Genomic DNA, 6000 nt, shown 5'->3' on the forward strand with positions numbered 1-6000 from the left:
AAATCAAATATAAAATGGTGTTCAAATGAAATTAAAGAGGAACATTGAAATTTAAAAGCAACGTATATTATTCCGTATATGAGGGAGGCCGCCCTATCATCGACCCCTGCTTTTATACCGAAGTCTCATATTGCTCTGATGAAAGTATTTATGAGCGCACTTGTATAATAACCCAGGCGGTGATATGATTGATGTAAATAAATTAATTAAAGATGGTGGTTATGAGGTTAGAGATAAGTTGCTGAAGATCGTGAATGTGATTTTTGAAAAAGGGGAATTACCTAGCAATTTTAGGAAAAATAGGCCTTAACCTTGGTTCTATAAGAAGTAAATTACTTAGCATGATGATACTTTTTAGACTTAGAGATTCCGTAGATCAAGCTTTAAGAAAAGAACAGTAGCCCAACAGGGCTACTGTTTCAAGACAACGGCTGGAAACTTGTCTCATCTGCAAGTGGCTTACGACCAGTTTACAGCCAAAATGAAACTTGTCTCTGCCCACGGAGGTGAGTGATTGTGGATCAGTTTTGTTTGGAAAATTTTCAGGGAGACATCCTTTTTGTTCTTTTTTTTTGAAACTGTCAAATAAGTAAATTTGTAAAACTTCACATTTTCATAAAAATACGCAATCATACAGTCTGAAATACACCTAACATGTTTATTTCAGCTGCTACGATTTGCCAAGCTATCTCTGTCACGTCTTTCCTTTAGTACGCTGGACGTTTATAATTGTTCAGTTCTTCAGGTGTCTCCACTTCTCCTACGACTTTCTCGTTTAATTCCTGGTATGACATGTTGAGAGCCAAATTATCGATGCGGTAGCTCCCCAAAATGTGTGGGACAGCAAACTCTGCAACGCAACTGTGACCAAGGCCGGAGCCTCATACAGAATTGGCTTTAGACTGATGGGAAACCAGTCTCGTCTGGATTGCCTCGTGGGTGGTTCCTCACTCTACTTCAAGGCCATAACCACAAAACAATTGCTTGCGTAATCGGTTAGTAATTCTAGTCTCAAAACAGTTGCCCCTTGGCGACTTAGTCCTAAGTCGTCACTTTTATAGATTTTAAACAAGCATTTGACTCAGCTGATAGAAGAGCTTTAGGGAAGGTCCTATCCTTTCATGATGTACCAGTTGAATACATTAAAGTGATTAATGCTATGTGCGAGAGCAAGATTGCTGCGATTAAAGTAGGAAATGAGTCTAGTAGCTGGTTTCATATTAAATCCACAGTCAACCAAGGTTGCTTTCTATCCTCATTTATTTACGTCATTTTGATAGAATTTGTCCTAAGGAGCACAGCAATCGTAATGGGAGAACCCGGAATCAATTGGGGAAGTAAAACTTTCCTTATTTTGCTGATAATTTAAGCATCCTAGAAGAAAATATTAGCAAAATGAATGAACGTTTACAGGTATTGCGAGTTCAGGTTTTAAAATTAATCTTAATAAGACTAAGTCGCTAAAACTAGGAATAAGTGAAGGTGAAAAGATGATGATGTGTACCAAGAAGAATGAACAAGGGGACAGCCTCCCATAGCTAGACAGTATCATAGGAAGCGCAATAGTACTACCTAAGTAAAGAACGATGTGTGCACAATGTATTATGCATTTATTAATTTTTTTAGAACAGGGCACTTTGTATTGAAGTAGTTATCGTAATAAATTCCAAAAGGGCTCATTCAATTAGAAACTGAGAGATTGACCTTTGAAATTAGATATTGACCTTTTAATAGTCGAAAGTGAATGGAAGGAAGCCGTCCCCCGCCCCTTCACGTCTATCATTTCCCCAACACATCCAATAAAAATCTGAGATAACCATTTTGTTAAGCATATTCGAAAGGTCAAGTAATTATATTTTTGGGGGTAACCCCCCCCCCCCCAACGGCTCAGAGCAAGGGCTATAAGCTGTACTAGTTGCCCATTGCCAGTTGTCCTTTAAGGTTTCTTCTGGAAAGGGTGGCCATATAGACTTCTGAGAAGGCTCATTCAGTGTAAAATCGAAAATTCTAGCTCCCTTATTAAAAGTCACGAGTGATCGGACGGCAACCATCCCCCCACGCCCTTTTTGCCCAAATTCTTCCGACCAAAATTTGGAGATAGCCTTCTATGAATATAATTTAAAAAAATTTTCCACAAAAAAAGTTTTTCAAAGAAAACTAAAGAGCTCTATTAAGCCAAAAATGAGCAGGAATAAAGTCAAATAATCTTCCAAGCGTAAAACTACCACAAATCACTATCAACAAATAAATTGAACTCAAAACAAACAGAAATTACAAAAAATAGCCAAGTCAAACTCAAAGTGAGCAAAAATTAACATGATTAGTCTGATAATCCCCATGCCTTCTCAAGGCCAGAACATAATTTGCACTTTAACAAAAAAAAACAAAACAAAAAAACAACAAAAACAAATGACCGTAGATGGAAAGTTTAATTTACATATTTATTCGTTAGTTTTTAGATATATATTTTTATTTATTGAAGTTAAAAAAGTGGAAACATTTAAAAACTATTTTGTTTTCAGTAAGGCGCAAACCCCACCTTCCACGCCCACCATTTCTCTAAACACGCCCTGTCAAAATTTTGGGATAGCCATTTTGTTCAACGTATTTGAAAGATCAGGAAACTATGTCTTTGAGAATGGCACCCCCCCACCCACATCCCTTAGAACAAGGATTATAAGCTATGCCCTGGGAGCTTATAACGTTTTTATAGAAACTGTGGTCTTAGGAGCTTCGGAGGGGGCTTATTGGATTGGTAATCCGAAGTTCTAGTGCCCTTTTTAAGATTCGAAGTTATCGGAGGGTGGAAGACCCCTTCCCCCTCCACACACCTCATATTTTCCCAAAATGCATCTGATATAAATTTTGCGATGGCTATTTTTTTTTGTCGTAGGAACTTCGAACAGGGCTCATTCGATTGGAAATTGAAAGAGCTTGTGCTTTTTGAATACTAGAAAGTAATTGGAGGGAAATCAGCCTCCCTCCCACGCCTACCATTTCCCTAAACACACCCAATCAAATTTTGAGATATCCATTTTGTTCAGCGTTATCGAAAGGTCAGGAAGTTATATCTTCAAGGTTGACAACTAATACCCCTACAGTCCTGAGGGCAAGTGTTGTAAGTTATCCCATCGGGGCATGTAAGGTTTTTATAGAAAGGGTGGTCGCATGAACTTTGGAGGGGGCTCATTAGATTGGTAATAAGAAGTTCTAGTGCCTTTTTTTCAAGATTCAAAGTGATCAGAAGGTACATATACCCTCCCCCACACACACCTCGTATTTTCCTCAAATATATAAGATAGAAATTTTTAGATGGCTACTTGTTGTCGTAGAATCTTTGAAAATACGTTAATTGTTAATTGACTCTTTAAATTGTTAATTGAAAGGGCTAATACGTTTTTTAATTGTCAAAAGTGACTGGAGGGCAACAAGCCACCTCCCCGCGCTCATCAATTCTCAAAACACATCTAATCCAAATTTTTAGACAGCCATTTTGTTCAGCATAGTTGAACGGTCTGGAAATTGTGTCTTTGAGGATGCCCCCCCCCAAGTCCTCAGAACAAGGGTTAACTTAAAACCCTTGTTCCGAGGACTATGCCCAAAGGACATATAAAGTTTAAATCAAAAGGGTGGTCATTGAACTCAGGAGTAGGCCCATTGGATAGGATATCTGATGTTCCAGAGCCCTATTTAAAAGTCAAAGTGATCGCGGGCAGTCGCCCCCCCCCTCGTAGTTTCCCCAAATGCATTCAGTAGAAATTTTGAGATAGCCATTTGTTCAAAAATAGTCCAAAGATCATATCAAAAGACCTTTGAGGTTGACAGAATCCCCCAGAGTCTCGGGATGAAAGTGACTGGAACGAAAGTGACTCGAGGGCAACAAGCCACCTCCCCGCGCTCATCAATTCTCAAAACACATCTAATCCAAATTTTGAGACAGCCATTTTGTTCCGCGTAGTTGAACGGTTTGGAAATTATGTCTTTGAGGATGCCCCCCCTCAAATTCCTCAGAGCAAGGGTTTTAAGTTATGCCTAAAGGACATATAAGGTTTAAATCAAAAGGGTGGTCATTAAACTCTGGAGCAGGCTCATTTGATGGGATATCTGATGTTTTAGTGTCCCATTTAAGAGTCAAAGTGATCGCTAGCAGTCCCTCCCCCCTTGTATTTTCCCCAAATGCATTCAGTAGAAATTTTGAGATAGCCATTTGTTTAAAAATAGTCCAAAGATCATATGAAAAAACCTTTGAGGTTGACAGAATCCCACAGAGTCTGGGGATGAAAGTATGTTGTAAGTTGTGTTCCAGGGGCATATAATGATTCTATGAAGTGGGTGATCGTGAACTTTTAGAAGAGGCGCATTTGATTGGAAATGTATAGTTCCAATCAAAGCAACCCTTCCTCCCTGACATCCTCTTTTCCCGAAACGCATTCAATTGAAATTGGGGCATAGCCATTTGCTTACCAATATTTCATAAATCATATAAAAAGATCTTTAGGGTGGACACAATCCCCTAGAGCCAATTGGGTAAGGGTTGAAAATTATGCCCCGGGGCACATAAAGTTTTATAGTACGGGTATCATATAAATTTTGGATCGAATGGAGCTCATTTGATAAGAAGTTGGCAGTTTTAGTACCCCTTTTAAAAGTTAAAAGTGGATGGAAGGCAATCAGCCCCTCCCCCTAAGCCTATCACTCCCCAAAACACATCCGATCAACATTTTATGAGAACCATTTTGTTCAGCATTGTTAAGAGGTCCAGTAACTATGTCTGGGGGAATGTCAACCTCTCCACAGTCCTCAAGACAAGGGTTGTAACTTAAGCAGTTCGTTCATTGTTAACACATAGTGTTTGTTATTGAGAAAGGTATGCATATTTGAACTTCACTTTCCAAAAAGACGAAGGGCATTCAGGAGAGCCTTTCAGAGAATGTTGAGCGGAGTGTTGAACTAAATCAAATCATGTTATATGGATTGTCAAAAGAGTGAACACAGGAATAAGTGAGTATATTAATTAGGAAACTCAGGGAGATGATCAAAAAGATAATATTTGCATGCTACCAATGCTACTACAGCTACAACCACTACTAGCACCACACTACTCCATTTGCAGTATTGAGGGGAAATTTGAAGAAAATCAAAAGACGCTATGTGCATGCACATTGTCAAAAGCAATAATAGCAACAGTAGTAGTAGTATGAGCAATATATGTCAGTATGTATGAATATGTCAATATGTATATGTCAGTATGTGTAGTATGTGTCAAAAGGGGAAATAATTAAAAAGGTAATATTTGGATGCTACCAATACTACTATTTGCAGTACTGCAGTACTAACCCCATTTGCAGTACTGAGGGGAAAATTGCCAAAATCAAAAGACGCTATGTGCATGCACATCTTCAAAATAGCATATCTCGAGAATAGATTTGGGTATTAAATTGAAACTTTCAGAGAATGCTTAAAGGAGAAAATTATCTCATCAAAAGGTAATACGTGCATATTACTACTAATTCTACTCTTACTGCTACATTCATTACTACTACTCCTTGTTATATGATCTTTGGAAAATTTTAAATAAAACTTATATTGGATAAATTTGGGGGAAAGAGGATGTGGGGGGGGGGGCTAGATGCGCTCCAGTTACTTTTGACTCTGAAACTCAATCCTAATGAAATATACCAAAGTAAGATAAAAAATATAATACTTTAGAAACAAATTTGGACTATATATTTGCACATTAGGGAGGGGGTTGGGGGTCTGCATGCCTAGTGTGTTAGGTACAATTATCCTATAATGATGTATTAAGAATTGTTTTTTAACTTCACACTATCCAAATACTTTACCCTCCCCCCCCAACCCACCTTAATGTGCAAATACATAGCACAAATTATATATTTTCCATTTATTCTGTCACTTTTCTTTGTCTTGTCTCACGCTACGCTGAAAGAAACTAACGAAAAAAACGGGTTTATAATGCGTCAATGAATGAATAACTTGAGC

The sequence above is a fragment of the Artemia franciscana genome, chromosome 13 (genome assembly GCF_032884065.1).
Source record: "Artemia franciscana chromosome 13, ASM3288406v1, whole genome shotgun sequence".
In the NCBI taxonomy this organism is placed as follows: Eukaryota; Metazoa; Arthropoda; class Branchiopoda; order Anostraca; family Artemiidae; genus Artemia; species Artemia franciscana.